At 40.3% G+C, this 16,452-nt stretch overlaps 1 protein-coding gene and 1 long non-coding RNA gene across 7 annotated transcripts in view; one reads left to right on the top strand and one right to left on the bottom strand.

The window, feature by feature from the left end:
* Window positions 1-16,452, bottom strand: part of LOC140513811 (zinc finger and SCAN domain-containing protein 29-like) — a 66,474-nt gene that overhangs the window by 32,138 nt on the left and 17,884 nt on the right. The window lies entirely within an intron of this gene.
* Window positions 2,150-14,662, top strand: LOC140513842 (uncharacterized). Of its 2 annotated transcripts, none has more exons than XR_011970384.1 (2): window positions 2,150-4,386; window positions 5,455-14,662. It is a non-coding gene; the product is annotated as an uncharacterized lncRNA (long non-coding RNA). The 2 variants fall into 2 exon arrangements; XR_011970383.1 differs by having other exon boundaries at window positions 2,150-4,509.

Genomic DNA, 16,452 nt, shown 5'->3' with positions numbered 1-16,452 from the left:
AAGAAACTATCATTGCCCATGCTACACTGGTGGCCAAACAGTGCCTGAATTGTTTAGTGATGATGGCTGGCATCGGATCATCCACATTCTCTTACCCATGACACCATGGCACAAATCAAGTTGATTAGGAGAAAACAGACTACAGATCTACTCTGGGTAGTCTGTATATTCACCATCCCTTAAGGCCAGGAAGCCGAACAAGAGGGCAAATTGCAACATAGCTCTATCAATGACTGACCATTCACAAGGATGCCACCACATATTTTCAACTTTGGTATATATCACTGATCTACTGAGATTCACTGGGGCCATATGGCACTTTAAAGGAGAAATATGAATTGAGGTAAAATGATGGGAAATTGAAAAGGAGAATTTGCTTCTCAGCTGTGGCTTATTAACAAGTATTGCTCTTCATTTCATTCTCTTTTTTTCTGCAATGTTGCCTAAGAAGCCCCAGAAGGAAGAGAGTTCATTCTTATTGGGGGGTCACTGAAGACTTCAGTGAACTCAACTTAATATAAGCATTCTCTGTGGCATGCAAATAATGCAGGCAGTGAGAAAAGAGCATAAATGGATTGTTCTTGCAGCTTTCACATCTCCATATGGTCCCAATTTATGATCATAAGCAGAATTGTTTATTTTTTTAAAAGCTTTTTAGTTCACTTTTAAGGTATTTTGCTGAGGCACAGCCTGCTCTTAAAAGAGAGAAAATGTGTGTTTTTTCCGAAGTGCTGTTTATTTTGGCTGTTTACTCATTTGCAAAAGTTCAAATGTTATTCTGTGGATTTTACTAATTTTCCTGCAGCAGCCACAAGACCAAGAGGGGGAAAATTTTTTTGCAGGGAGATACTTTCAGGGCTGCCATGAATTTGGTAAGCTTTGCAAAAGCAATTTTGAATAGGTAATTTGTTAAAGTCCCCTCAGTCACTTAATTTAACTTTATTTGCCGTCTGCAATGAGGTGTCAATTTGGCAGTTTGTATGGTGCCCAAAGATGTTTGTACACGGCGGCCAAGGTCTCTCTTTTCGGTGCTTGAACTTTCACAATTCACCTCATTTGATATTTGCTGAAAGACAGATTATCAGGAGGTTAGAGAAGACCTCAGATTCAGTAAGAGTCAACAGTTGCTCAAAAATATTGGGATCTATCAAATTATGACTTGCCCTAAACTGAACAATGTATTTTTCACTCCTCAGCCCCATGTCCTCCCTGAGAATAAATGCTCTTGCATGGCTATTCTGGGATTCCATGGTCAAATGCTCCTTGTAAGTTATTCCTCATGTCTCAGTACTGCAACAACAATAAAATTACCTACCTACTGACTATAGGAAGCAATCCATGTTGATTAACTAGAGAAAAGCAAGCCAAGTGGCAATATTCATTTCACTGACTCCCAGGCAGATTGTTCTCTTTCTGCACTGGGAAACAGGGATCAGAAACTTAGATTAGGGAACTAGGCAACCTGGGTAACATGGGTCAGAGATGTGGATGAGCACATAGAAGGCAGGTCAGACTTGACCCAAGGTCAAGTCACCCAGAAGAACACAAGTCAGAGGATAAACAAATAAATGAGAATCAGGTGGACTTTGTTTCGGGATCTGTTGAGTGAATATTCAGGAGACCAAGTAAATGGTTAAGATCCAAAAGAACCACATAAGTTGAAAGGGAAGACAATAGTAGACTGGGTCAGATGCTTGGCAAGAGACTGATAACTCAGTCAGCTCTGGACCTCCAGCTCTAATAATATAGCTGGTTTGGAGAAACTTCTCCTCTTTACCCATCTCTCCTACCATATGTAGCAATAGCCCTAAGGCTAGTAACAATTTCAGATGATTTGAATGATGCTGTCCAACTGACTGAAGAGAAACTCGGGGTGGGGCGGGGGGGACAGAATCAAAGAATGAGGGATTTAAAAGAAGATTTTAAAAATCAGATCTATTATTTCATTGGTAGAGTGAATTTCCAATAAGGAAAAATGTCCCTGCCACTTATGCTGTGTCTTTGAGAGGTGTATGGGGCACTGAAAAGTTAAGTGTTTCACACAAGGTTCCACAGTCAGGAGATGTCAGAGGCAGCATGGGAACCCAGGTCTTCCTGATTCTGGGTCCAGTCTACTTCCAATATGTCCTACTGCCTCTTTTAAAAGAGAGCATTCAGGAGAAATTTAAGTTGCTTTGCCAACTCCTGGACCAAATAAGGAATGTTCCACTGGATGGGAAACTTCCCTTCAGGTATCTAAAGGAGAAAATACATAGAAATCTGTAGTCATCATACCTGAACCTCTTCTTAGATGACATGACTTCTCTTGGAGACAAGGGAGTGGCATGGTCCTGCTCTCTGGGAAACTTTTGTGAGAACAGGGTGAGTAGCCACAAGGAAGGGAAGTCCATAATTTGGTCCTGTTACCATTCAGCAGGGATGCAAAGAAAAGCTGCACTTCCTACCAGGCAGGGAGACCCTACAGGCATTCCCCTTTGCAGACATCTGAGGATAGAAAAAAAAATTTGCTCTAGGAAAAATCTTGGCATTGCCATTGAGTGCTGCCTGATACCACTTGCTGGGAGTTGCCTACATCTGACTACAAGAAAAGCTATTTTAGAGATCAATGTCTAAAATTTTACAATGCCCTTGGGAATGACTGGAGGTTCTTGTTGGGAGCCCATGGCCTAAGAGTCACACACCAGAGGTGTTTCGGACAGCTGGTTTGTTCATTCGAGGGGGGCTTCATAGTCCAAGAACTCTACTGGGAATTCTACTTTTTTTTTCTTCCACCTTTCAATAAAACTTTCCTTTTTTAACTTTGTGAACTATATGCTTGTCAAGGGAGTTGGTGTTAGCACACTGGGCAGCATCAGTAATTTTCCAGATTGGTGTGTGTGTGTGTGTGTGTGTGTGTGTGTGTTTGTGTGTGTGTGTTTGTGTGTGTGTGTGCGTGCGAGTGTGTGTGTGTGTGTGAGACAGAGAGAAAGAGAGAGAGAGAGAGAGAGAGAGAGAGAGAGAGATTACCCAAAGTGACCCTGAGTTCTTTTTTGCTGTGAGAGCCCTCTGATACAAGAGTTACAATGTGATTCCTATCTATCCAGGAATGAGTCCCAACGTAGCTCTGCTGAACCTGATGTGGGGGAGTACTTAATTGGCAGTACCTAACTAAAGTAAAGTGTTGTGTGCATTCATCTTTCATTGTTGAAGAGGACCACGCCATCAGAGAAACGATGACATGACTTGCACTTGACTTTGTTTTGAGTGAGGGAGGGCTGTGCAGGTCACCAGCCTCACTTCTCCAAAGCCATCTGGATCCAGTGACCAGATATTCATCAGGATGACTGGAGATGACCCAGAACGAGGCAGCTGGGGTTAAGTGACTTGCCCAAGGTCACACAGCTAAGTGAGTGTCAAGTGTCTGAGGTAAGATTTGAACTCAGGTCCTCCTGACTCCTGCACTGGTGCTCTAGACACTGCACCATCTAGTTCCCTCAAAGTAAAGTATTATGATCTGCAAGAATGAGTAAGGTCTGATAAGCAGATCATAACTACTGTGGGGCATTAGAAGAACAAAGATACCAGGAATGGTAACTCAGATTAGAAGAACTATGGAGAGACTTGTCCATTCTGTTTGATGGTTGAGGACCCTGATCCTACCTCCTGAGGCTTTAGAGTCAGAAGACTTGGATTCAAATCCTACTCCTGATATTTGCTACCTGTATGACTTAGGGCAAGTCACAACCTCCCTTGGCCTTAGGTTCCTTGAGTATAAGGACGGAACTGGTCTAGAATGCCTCTGATGATCTCTCCTACATCTATGACCTTGGGATTCCTGTGGATGCCCTGGGATGGGGAACATTCTCTCCAAAGGAAAAAAAAAGAGGCACAAAGTTGGCACTTTTCTCATTTAACAAGAGAATATGTCAGGAAGTAACAGAAAGGTAAATGAACCCAGGTAATCAACAAATTGAGAATCACATGTGGTCCAAACTACACATAAACAAAGAATCTCCTCTCTAACATTCCCACAACTAATCACCCAAAGTCTGCTTTTAAAATCTCTAGAAAAGAAGAACCCATTTTTTTATCCACTTCTGAATAACCCTGATTGTATAAGAAAGTTATTCCTTATGTTGAGCCAAAATTTGCCTCTCTTACACTGGTTAATTATTGCTACCAGTTCTGCCTATGAAAGCCAAAGGGAACATTCTAATCCCCTTTCCATTTGATTTCCCTTCAAATACTTCAAGACTGACTGCTCTCCTCCAGGCTAAACATGCTAAATTCCTTCCACTAATGCTTGCTCGGCATCATCTCTATACTATAGAGCTGCAATGACCCTCCATCATACCATCTGCTCCCCTGGATCTACTGAATGATAAATGAGAGCTGGCAATGCTTCAGGTAACTGTTTAGATAGACTGCCTGAGACTAATCACAACTCAGAATGGCTAAATAAACTTATTGAGTTTTCTATGCAACATTCACTTTGGGCAGGCTAACAGGTAGTACAGCTTTTTAAGACTGGTAAGTGTTTCACATTTTGTAACTTTTTTTTACAGGATCCTACATGGTCCAATCATTATATATTGTTAAGTACAGAAGAAAGTGATATTTTAAAGCTTCAGATAAATAGATATCTATATGTAGATGTATATCTAGATGTACATATATTTTGGGTGTATGTGTTGGGAGGGAAGGGAAGGAGGAAGGGATTAAGAGGGGAGAGGAAAAGGAGGAGAAGGAGAGAGGGAGAGAGACAGACAAGGATGACAGGATTTTTTAAAAAGGGGATTAGTGTTAGCACAGCAAAAAAAAATAGTGCAACTGAGCTAGAGGGGAGAAAAGTCAGCAACTGCAATTCAATATCCTTGAAGGATACACTAAGCCCTTATCAAAACTAGAGTTTCTTGAAACCAGTACACAGGAGCAAGAAGCAGCAAAATTTGCATTGTTGGTGTTTGAAAGATGACTATCACCGTACAGTATTTCCCATGCCAAACATTGCAGTGCTTTTAGGAAGAAGAAAGGAGTAGGTGGGGGCATTAGGAGGAGTATGGGATTGGATATCCCTGAGTGTTTTGTCTTTTGTGTCTTTGGGAATATTTCTTCCGTATGTTCCCCTGGAGGGGTCTTCTTATGTGCTGAACTATGAAGACAAGCTATCTCAGGGTTTGTGCACAGAGAACACCAAAAGGGCTTGCTACAATGGATCTGTGTCACCAAATCAGGAAAGACTGTCTCAGTGCCTTCTGAACTCCCTCCTCTTTAGGGAGTTTTGAGATCCTGACAATGAGGACAATGAGGAAACAATGATGATTAGCATGCAATTAGTACTTACTTTTATGGAGAATTTAAACAATATATTTAATGGGTCATACAAGACATCAAGAGGGAAACATGAAAATTTTAATTAAAACCATGCTCTAAATATCCTGTTGCTCTTCTACATATTTGTTTATTTCTCCCTAGGATTGATTTGTTAAGAGCTTTGGAATTACCAGGGGGAAAGCTTTTGGGGATGTTTGAAACCCATGATTCAAAACAGGGAGAGACACTTGGGTGATGGAACTGGCTATGACATCAGAGGTAACTCAGTCACTCTTCATGCCATTTGCTTAAAGTCATTGGCTCTGCCCTTTATGGAGATGCTGAGAAACTTTCCGAGGTTTTTAATTCCCCCTTATCCTTTAAGCTTTTTACAAGACTCGTTCTGAGTGAGGGTAAAACTGATACTAAAAATAAATTTATTTTCTCATGGTAGTAAGGATCCCCAACCTCTTTCCTGCCAAATGGAAGGGAGATTTTGATGACAGACAAGCCAAAATGGTTCTACTAAGAGACTGACAAGTTCATAGTTCTCAGGTTATTTCTCTTCCACAAGAGTTCAATAAAATTAAATATACCTATAAAGACAAAAGGAAAAAAAGGAATGAATCTAATTCTTTAACACAAAATGTTCAGTCTAGCATTTTAGAGGCTTCCAGAGACTCCCAACTACCTTTCTAGTTTTATTTTATATTGCTTTCTTTCATGAATTCTCCATTACAGTCAAACTGGCCTTCTACCTGGTCCTGGTATATAACATTCCATCTCCTGCCTCCTTCTCTTTGCACAGATGGCCCCTGTTAAGGGGTCTCTGAACTTGTCTTTTTGAGTTGCCATATTTTCCAGAAATACTGAACCCAGAACATGCAGGAGGCTCTGAATGTGTCAAGCCTGAAGCTTCCCCTGAGCTTACGTAATTTGTTGTTGCACCCCAAACTGGACTCCTTGTGTCCTTGAGAGTCAAGACAGGCGCCAGCCAGTCTGTGCCAGGCTGGGATAATGCTTGTGCAGCTGGGGTCCTTTACAGATAAACAGATCCTCCTATCTTCATAGTCTAGCAGTTCCCAAGGGAAAAGACTGAGGTTTTTTGCCCACCTTGCTCCTCCTCATGGGGAGTGGTTTTGTCTTTTTCCACCTTTGCTGTTCTCCCTTTCATGTCATTCTCTTTCCTGGTGTCCCCTCCTCCCTTTGTCCTGTTTTTGTAAAAATGTAAACTTCTGTAAAGACTGGGAACCCTATGGGTTACACATGCATGTTCATTTTCTTTTCACGTTGTCTTGTGACAGCGATTGCCTGTTGACACCTTCCATGTTTGGAATGTACTCTCTCCTCGCCTGTGCCTCTTGGAATTCCTAACTTCCTTCAAAATATCACAGAAATAATATCTCCCATTTAAGGCCTTTCCTCAACCATCCAGTTGTTAACTAGATGTGATGGCACAATGTACAAAATGCTGAACTGAACTTTGAAACAGGAAGACCTGAGTTCCAATCCTGCCCTAGATACTCGATACCTATGTAGCTCTGATTCAGCTTTCCCCTCTCTTCCACTTCCTCAGTTTTCTCATTTGTAAAATTGCACCTAGTGATTGCACCCACCACACAAAGCTGTTATAAAGATCAAATGAGGAAATACATATTTAAAGAGCTATGCAAACCTGAAAGTAAAAAAAAAAACAAACCAACCCCAAGCTCTGTTAGAGCTCCTTCCTTCCTGAAATTAGTTTGCACAAGCTTTTAAATACTTAGTATCTGTGTGTGTATGTCATATTCTTCCAAAAAAAAATGAATTTTTTTTAATTAAATTATTTTGTTACATTTTAAAGTTCAGGACTGTCTCCTGCCCTCCCTCCCTACCACACACTAAAGAAAGTCACCCTTTTATCTATCTATCTATCTACATATATGCAGGACTACATTTGTATCCTCAGTACCTATTAGGCACTTAATAGACATCTGCTGAATTGAACTGGAGTGGCATTGAATAAGGTCACATTTATAAATACTGTTACATAAGAAAGCTGATAATGATCCACCAAAATAAAAATTACTGTATACAGATTTGTTGTTGTTGTAGATAGCTAGATATAATAAATAAAATACATAAGCATACACACACACGTGTGTGTGTGATATATCTATCCAAAACATTTCAGTAGAACTAGGGCATGTATTTGGAGAGAGAGTGATTGTTTGAATTGAAGGCAAGTAATTCATTGGTGGCCCAATATACCGGTACTTTCTTTCAATTCAGGGGTTTGAGATTGAGAGACCATTCATACAATAACTTTCTTTATATTTGCAGTTTTCAGATGGTTTGACATACACTGTCTCAATGAATCATCATGATAACCCCGGGAGGTAAGCAAGGTAGGTATCGTAATCCCTATTTTACAGCTAAGGGTACTGAGGCTCAGGGAAGTTAAATAACTTGCCAAAGGGTTAAGCAGACAGTAAATGGCAGATCCAGACTAGAAGGTAGGGCAGTTGCCTCTGAATCCAGTGCTCTTATCATTACACTAGGATGCTGCATGACAATATTCAATCTGAGGTCCTTCCCAGCTCTAGTTCTAGGGTCCTATGACCTGGACCTTTCAATTGGGACACTTTTAATTATCATCTCATTTATTCCCACTGTAACCTAGTAGATAATGGAAACATTCACCTCCCACTGAGGACCCATAATAGGAAAAGACCAATCTAAAGTATAAGCAGAGGCCCTAAGCAGAGGCCAAGCTGTCTTTCACAGGGCTGGCTAGCTGGGAAAAACTCTAAAACCAGCTATTCCTCCCTTGAGTACCATTGTAAGAACCCTGCTCCCTCTGGCATCAGATCTTCAAGGATGCTGTATCAATCCCACTGAGTCACATCATCAGCCAGAGGGTATCCTATGTTTTCAGTGTCTTTCTTTCCATCCAAACTTAGCAACAACATAACTCTCAGAAACCTGCTCTCTGTTGTGACATTATGCAGTTGCATATTTTTAACTAAAAAGGCACATTTCTTCTGATGTGTTGACTAATAGATGTGATAGCTCCTCCTACTTAACTCAAAGCTTTAACCAGGCTAAAATTCACTTCTTTAAAAAGCCTACAAGGAATAATAAAAATTTCCAACACAGAATAAGGGAGAAGCTTTCAGTGAGATGAGTGGTTCAACATCCCTCAATGGCACCATGTAGACAGCAGCCTAGGGTGCCTATACCTGAAGCCAATCTGGCCTTTTGCATGCTTAGACCCTACCATAGAGCTGCTTTAGCAAAGTCCAACTTGGGAGGCAGGAGGGAAAACCAAACCATTTCCTGACTTCTGTTAAACATTTCATCCTTGTCACTACCATCACACCAAGAATACTAATAAAGCAGTGGCCTAGGCATAGGGTAATGCCAGGTATTTTAGGAAGCTAGTTAAAAGGACACAACTTTGTCCTTTTAAAGGACAAAAAGGACATAATGTCATCACAAGGAAATGCCCTGATGAGTCATTAAGAGACAAATGTTTCAGAGGCAAGAAACCAGCAGGGAAAACTCTGCTCTCCCAGGGCTTTGCTCTCTTTTCTCCATATTTTAATTTGATATAAAAGAAAAATTTCTGACATTCAGAACCATCCAAAAGTAGTCCTGCTTCAAAATGCAGGAGAATTTTTTTTAATTAAATTATTTTGTTACATTTTAAAGTTCAGGACTGTCTCCTGCCCTCCCTCCCTACCACACACTAAAGAAAGTCACCCTTTTATCTATCTACCTATCTACATATATGCATATGTATGTATGTACATATACACGTACAAATAAATTCATATATATGTACACACACACGCATATATAGATATATAGATATGTAAAATCTAACTATGCAGAATCATTTATGAGCTCTTTCTCTGGAGGTGGTTAGTATCTTTCTTCATAGAGGTCTTTTGTAGTTGATTTGAGTATCTGTAATACTCAGAATAACTTTCGTCATTCACAGTTATTCTTCGAACAATTATTGCTGTTTCTGTGTACAACATTCTCTTGCTTCTGTTCACTGAAATCTTTCTATGTTTTTCTAAAAATCAACCTCTCATCATTTCTTACAGCACAGTAGTATTCCGTCACAATCATAAACCACAACTTGTTTAGCCATTCCCCAACTGCTGGGCATCCCCTCAATTTCCAGTTCTTTGCCACTACAAAGAGAGCTGCTATAAATATTTGGAAACATAGGTTCTTTTCCTTTTTCCCTGATCACCTTGGGAAACAAAGTAAATAATGGTATTGCTGAGACAAAAGGTATACACAGTTCCATATCTCTTTTGGCATAAAGGAAATTCCTTTTCATAGAGGTCTTCAAATTGAGGCTATATTACTACCTGTCAGAGAAATTGTGGACAGAATTGAGATGGCCTGTATGTCCCTTTCAATTCTGGGATTCAACATATGAATTAGCTATGGGAATGAGAAAGCCAATTGTTATGTGACTCTCAGTTTCCTTATATATAAAATAAGGATAGATTTAAACTACATACCTCAAGGTAATGAGATCCCTTTGTGTGCCTTAAGCACCATACAAATATAAGTTGCTAATTTTCCTGTCAACTAGCCTAACTGGGCTAGATGAACTTCTAACATTCTTTCGAGCTTTTAGAATTAAAAAAAAACAAAACAAAACACAATGGCATGATGGAAAAAGAATCTGGATGGAAATTAGGAGATCTAATGATAATGACAACACTTTTTCATAGAATCAGTCAACCAGAGCTAGGTGTGAATAAGGACTGGACACCTCCTTAAATCAAAGACATTTCAACTAGATGCTACGAGAAGATGGTTCTATTTGAATGAGGGACTTGGCAACACCTTGTGGGACCTACATACTACCAGAGAGTTACTTTAGAACCTGAATACTTGAATATATGACAAGGAAGAAGAGGAAGAGATAAAAAGGAATCACTTGGACTTGGAGGGAGAAGAACATTTCATCTGTGGCCTAGGTCTCCTCCCACCCCAGCTGAAGGAGGACCCCCCTTCAAGCTGCAAAAGACCCAAAGATTTTAGATTTTCCACCTTACCACTTACCATCAACATCCTAGAAGTGCCCCAGGATTGGCTGGTGACAACGTCTGTGTTGAAAGTCAAGGGCAAGACTGAACATGATGAGGAAATAGATTCAAAGGTCTACAAAGATTCCAGCAGAAAAACTATACTTCACCTAAAGGAATCACCTTCAGAATTACAGAATTTTCAGGAACTATGAGTTACTCCTTTGCCACGTGTTCTAGAGTCTGAATCTGCTTTGTATCCTGGACTCTGTATGTAGTGATGGAAAAGTGTATCGCAGACTTTGGGGGAAGGCTGTTTTCTACCAACTGTTCTTACTATCTACTAACTTTGTAAAAGAAAACCCTTTTTCTAAAAGGGTTAATTAATAACAACTGATCATCATGGTAAGAAACATAACAGTAGTGCTCATAAGCCATAGCATTAGAAAACAGCCCCAACACCTTAGGGCTACCCCTAGACTCTGAAAAGCAACCTACAGGCACCTTCTGGACCTTTAAGTCAGGGTTGAGAGGGAGCCCCAAGTTTATATGTGCTATGTTATTAAGTCATTTTTCAGTCTTTTTTCAGTCTGACTCTCTGTGACTCCGTTTGAGATTTTCTTGGCAAAGATACTGGAGTGATTTGCCATTTCCTTCTCCAGCTCATTTTATAGATGAGGAAACTAAGGCAAACAGGGTGGTGACTTGCTCAGGGTCACACAGCAAAAAGGTTTCTAAGAACGGATTTGAACTCACAAAGATACCTTCCTGGTTCAGAACCCAGTGCTCTTTCCAGTATTCCATTTAGCTGCCTTATGTGCTTCATGGTGCAAAAGAACAGAAAATATATTGGATGTGGAGTAAGACAAGCTGCTACTAAATAACTATTACCTTGGGTAAGTGCTGAGCCTCAGTTTCCCAATTGTTGAAACCAGGTGGGGTTGGTCCCATCAGCTCTCACATTCTGCATTCTAGTCCTCAACCTGCCACCAACTATTCATGTGACATTAGTCAAATCACTTAACTTTCCTAAGCCTCAATTTGTCCATCAGTAAAATAAGGTAGATGGAGTACTCTAGGATAATTTTTATCCCTAACATTTCACTTATCATTTTATTCTAACTCATTGGCTTTTGTATAGTAATGTGTACTTTTTAGAGCAGGGTGGCACAGTAGGTAAGAGTGTTGGTCTGGAGTCAGGAACATTGTTCTTCCTAAGATCAAATCTGACCTAAGACACTTTTCTAGCTGTGTGACTCTGGGCAAGTCACTTAACTCTGTTTGCCTCAGTTTCTTTATTGGTCAAATGTGTTGGAGAAGGAAATGGCAAACCACTCCAGTATGTTTGCAAGAAAACCCTAAATGACGTCATGAAGAATTGGACAACAGCTGAAAAACGAATGGATAGTAGCATGCTTTTCAGAGCACTGTCATATACATTCTCATTGCATCTTCACTACAATTCAATAGGAGTTGGTAGGACTGTATTATTTCCATCTTACCGATGAGAAAACAGATGCAGAGAAAGCTAAACCACTTGCCTAAGGCCCACCTCCAGCCCATGGCAAAACCAGGATTATAATTCCAATTCTTTGACTTTGGTTCCAATGCTGTTTCTCCTACACACATACAGATATGGCACCTATGTGATAAACACTTGCCACCTATACATTAAAGAAGACCAAGTCATTGATTTTGCTACCCACTGATATATGTTGCTGTCCTTCTGATTCAAAGGTGACACACTGCCAATGAGCGGAGCCCAAGTATGCAAACGTGATAGAAACAACCAAAACATAATCCTTCCTTCTCACACAAGAGCTTTCATATGGTTCAAAGCTAAAAAAAGTTTTGTATAGAACATGTCAGCAACCGTGGTTCCTTAGGCAAGAGTTCTTCTCCAAACCCATATTTAGAGGAAGCATTCCTCTTTCCATCACTCTTTAACTATACCTTAGGCCAATCACTTTTCATTTATTTTCCAGCCACTCCTGGCAGTGCTGGACCCTTGAAGATCATCTATTTGACTTATCTTCCTGAGAGGAGCAGTATTTCCCAGTAATATAACTCTAATCAGTAAGTAACACTAAGTAACGACCCACAATTAGCAAAAGTCTATACTACCCAAAGGCAGCTGGGTGGTGCAGTAGATAAAGTGCCAGGCCTGGAGTCAGGAAGACTCATCTTCCTGAGTTCAAATCTGGCATCAGGCACTTACTAGTTGTGTGATCCTGGGCAAGTCACTTAACCCTGTTTGCCTCAGTTTCCTCATCTTCAAAATGAACTGGAGAAGGAAATGGTAAACCACTCCAGTATCTTTGGCAAGGGAACCCCAAATGAAGCTAGGAAAATTGGACACAACTAAAATGCTGCACAATAATAACATGCTAGCCACTGGGAATGGCTGGCATTTACAGTCTGAGCCCCTGCCCAAGTTGAGAAGACATACATCTGCCTTAGGAATATCATGGGCATATACAAATGCTATATGTCTTCTCATCATCCATGATAAGCTTTATTCTACCCTTTCTCCTCCAGTAGACTCCCATACTCCCTACATCCATACAACCTATCAAGTTGTCAGGGGCCAACAGTGCCATTTCATGACCCAATCAAAGTAGTCTCTTCCACATTACTGCCTTTTTTACCCCTGACAAGTGGTCATCTGGCTCTTACCCTGTTTTATGGTGTAATATATTAAGCACTTATTGTATGCTAGCAATTGAAAGAGATACAAAGTTTAGAAAATCCTTCCTGGAAGCATGTTGACACAACCATCATGCCAGAAAGATGGCAGGATGACTCCTGGGGCTTAGCAGGTACTAAAAACTGACTGTGGATGATGCCAAGGGAAATTTCAGCTTGGAATGAGAGGGAATCTTCTAAAGAACTGTAGAGGATTAAACACAAAGATGATTATGATACAGAAATATTACTTGAAAATGGCATTAGAGAATGGAAGAACAAAGCACTGTGTGAAGCCTCAGAGGAAAAGCTATGCAAATATTACTAATAATAACAGCAAGTATTTGTATGACATTTTCCTGTTTTCCTTTGTGTTTGCCAGTCATTTTTACTGGCAACTTCTCAAGGAGATCAGGTTGCATGGCACTATTCCCATTCACCAAATAGGGTCACTGAGTCCCAGAGAGTTTGCCTGGCTTGTCCCAGGCTACAGGCCAGGTTTGAGGGAAGTCAGGAGGACTGGTCTAGATAAGCTGCATTTGGGACATTGCCATAGATCCTATTGTAATCATGGACCTTGAGATGGATAACTTGACCACTCTCTTAAATGCAGGGAGTCTCTGCTTGTCCCTAGACCAGACCCCTCGGCACCAAAGCTTGTCCCATAAAAAAAACGAAGGCACTTAAAAGACTCCTGTGTGCTATATATAAATCTAGTTAAATGGAAGCTAACTGCCAAACATTCTGCTGAACGCATACACACAGAAATCCTTCTAATATGATTATAAAGTATCATTTACTGTCAGGACAACTGCTTGGCCTTATTCTTCCCTTATTTTAAGACAATAGCACCTTTAACACTGCCACGTTTTTGCACACTTCAGTGACCAGCTACTATTCAGAGTTTGAATGGCCCTCAGCAAACGGTCCTTCTCATGATTCACTGTGGATTGAAATTAAAAAGAGGCAGGGGAGAAGATAGAGAAACTCCACAGTTAGGTTCCAGGGGCAGATATCTTATGCTCATTTTCAGCAAAAGATTTGCCCCAATTCTCCTGTCTATTGCTGATATTTGGGAAGTTAATGTTGGTTGCTCGCCTTAAGAGACAATATGACTTGTTGATAAACAATCAAAAATCTTCAAAAATCACCAGAAAACTGGTAGATTGCCTTTCACAGGCTTCAACAGGTCTAGCATCTGGTAGCTATATCAGTCACAATCTCTGTGAAAAGGCCCAGGAGAAGGATGATGTTAACAGAGTACCAAAGGAGAACCACTACTGGAATGATAAAACTTAATTATGATTAGAACCAGAAAGTCCTAATACTCTAAGGTCATTTTAACCTTACAGTAAGCATCATTCCTTTACCTAGGCTGAGCCAAATCTGTTCATATGATTGGCTTTGTTCTTTTTCAGGTTCATCTAGCAAATAACTTCCCTACTTACCTGACCTCCCCAACTGCTAATGTCTCCCCCCTCAATGATTAATTCCATATGTTCTGTATCCTGTAGGTACCCATTTGTGTACATGTTTATCTCCCCCATAAAAATGTGAACTTTTTTATGTTAGGGACTGCTTTTTAATTTTTTCTTTGTATTCCTCAGAACAGTAGTATGTACTTAGTAAATGCCTGCTGGCTGACTGATGGAATGACATTCTCAATTTCCTTGAGCACCTGCCACTCAGTAAGGCACCCTATCAAGCAACAAGATCAGAAGACAAAAATTAGGAACTCAGGGATTCAGAAGAGCCTCCCTCTGGCTTCTGGCTCTCAGACCAGTGTGGTCAACACAGAGTCATGGAAGCTGCACGTGAGAGGTGGGTAAGAGGTGGATACCAGAGGTGGATAAGCAGCCCTGAAAAGGGTTTGACAATCCCTCACCTCAGAGGTGTCTGTCCTCCCTGAACATCCTGTACACCCTGTGACAAGAGTATGATGTAGGTACATAAGAACTGTTGCTACTTTATACAGGAGCAAAAAGATACAGAGATATTAAATAATTGGACTAGTATGACCCACCTAGTTAATGGCTAAATGAGCACTTGAACTGAGGTCTCTTGACTTGCAGGCTCTCTACACTACTATACAATTAATTTTAGTGCCTTGGTTAATACACTGGCATCTCCCCTGTGCACTCCCTCCTTCTCACACTAGAGTCCCAAGGAACACTACAACTTAGGGGCAAGGATTAATTTTATAACTCTGGGGCCAAGCTTGTGATCTTTCAAATCTCTTCAGCCTACTCCAATAACTTTCTTCCTGAGCTATGGAACTCAAGGCATTTGTACCAATTTGATCTAAGAAGTAAGTTTGTCTGTGCATTTCCTAATGAGCAAATCTCCCCCTAAAAGATCATGTAAACAAACCTGCATGTGGTTTTCCACCAATCCTAGGGTTACTACTGTTACCTCCCAAACAGAGAAGGATTATACCAACCCAAGTAGATGGAAGGGAGCTGGGGTTCCAGAGCAGTCAGCTCTCCAATACCCACATTACCTTGCTCTTATCTTGCACACAAATGCAGACAGTTTTGGCATACGCTGCCTTCTCATTTCCACCTATTTAAATTCTTTCCTCCTCCTTTCTCTTATAGAATCAGTACAGGTATCAACTTTCTTGATCCTCCCAGTTGAAAGTGATCTTGTCAAAATACTTCAAATAGTTACCTCCTTTGCACGTTTACTCTGCATTGTATTTATTCACCTCCAGGTTATCCCCTCCCGCTTAGGCTATAAATTCATTGAGCAAAGAGAGTATGTCATTTTTTAAATGAATACTCAACACCTAGCAGATAGTTTTACATGTAATATGAGCTTGATCGATGCCTGTCAAAATAATGAACACTGAATGAATATGCACTAAGTGAGGGATTTATGCAGATATGAAATAGTGTTCATTCCAAGCTGACTTGCTCTAACTAATAATAATAGCAGCTAACATTTATATAGCATTTTAAGGTCTGCCATGCACTTTATATATGCTATGTCATGGGATCCTCATTTCAAGCCAATGTAATAGAAACCATTATTATCCTCATTTAACAAGTCAGAAAACTGAGGCTGAGAGTAGTTTAGTGAGTTGCCCAGGGTCACATAGCTAGTAAGTATCTGAGATAGGATTTGAATTCAGGTCTTCCTTACTCTAGTCCAGAGTATCACCCAGTATATCGAACAGCTACCTATCACAATTCTAACTAGCTCCCTCTCAATGTCAAATTGAATAGGTTCGGGGATACAAACTACACTATTACCCTTCTTTAATATTTCAAGATTTGTGACTTGCACAGGTGTTAATTCTAAGCAGGATCATTTCACAAAACAGTGAAGAACAATGAATAGGAATATGTAGAAAGTTTGAAACTGGAAGAAGAAAAAGAAACAGACAAAAAAATGGAACAGATCTGTCAACATTTCTATGGCCAATCATTTTCATCAT

Source organism: Notamacropus eugenii, chromosome 7 (assembly GCF_028372415.1).
Source record: "Notamacropus eugenii isolate mMacEug1 chromosome 7, mMacEug1.pri_v2, whole genome shotgun sequence".
Taxonomy (NCBI): domain Eukaryota; kingdom Metazoa; phylum Chordata; class Mammalia; order Diprotodontia; family Macropodidae; genus Notamacropus; species Notamacropus eugenii.
The sequence above is the reverse complement of the archived record's forward strand: the minus strand, read 5'-3'. Positions and strand labels throughout refer to the sequence as shown.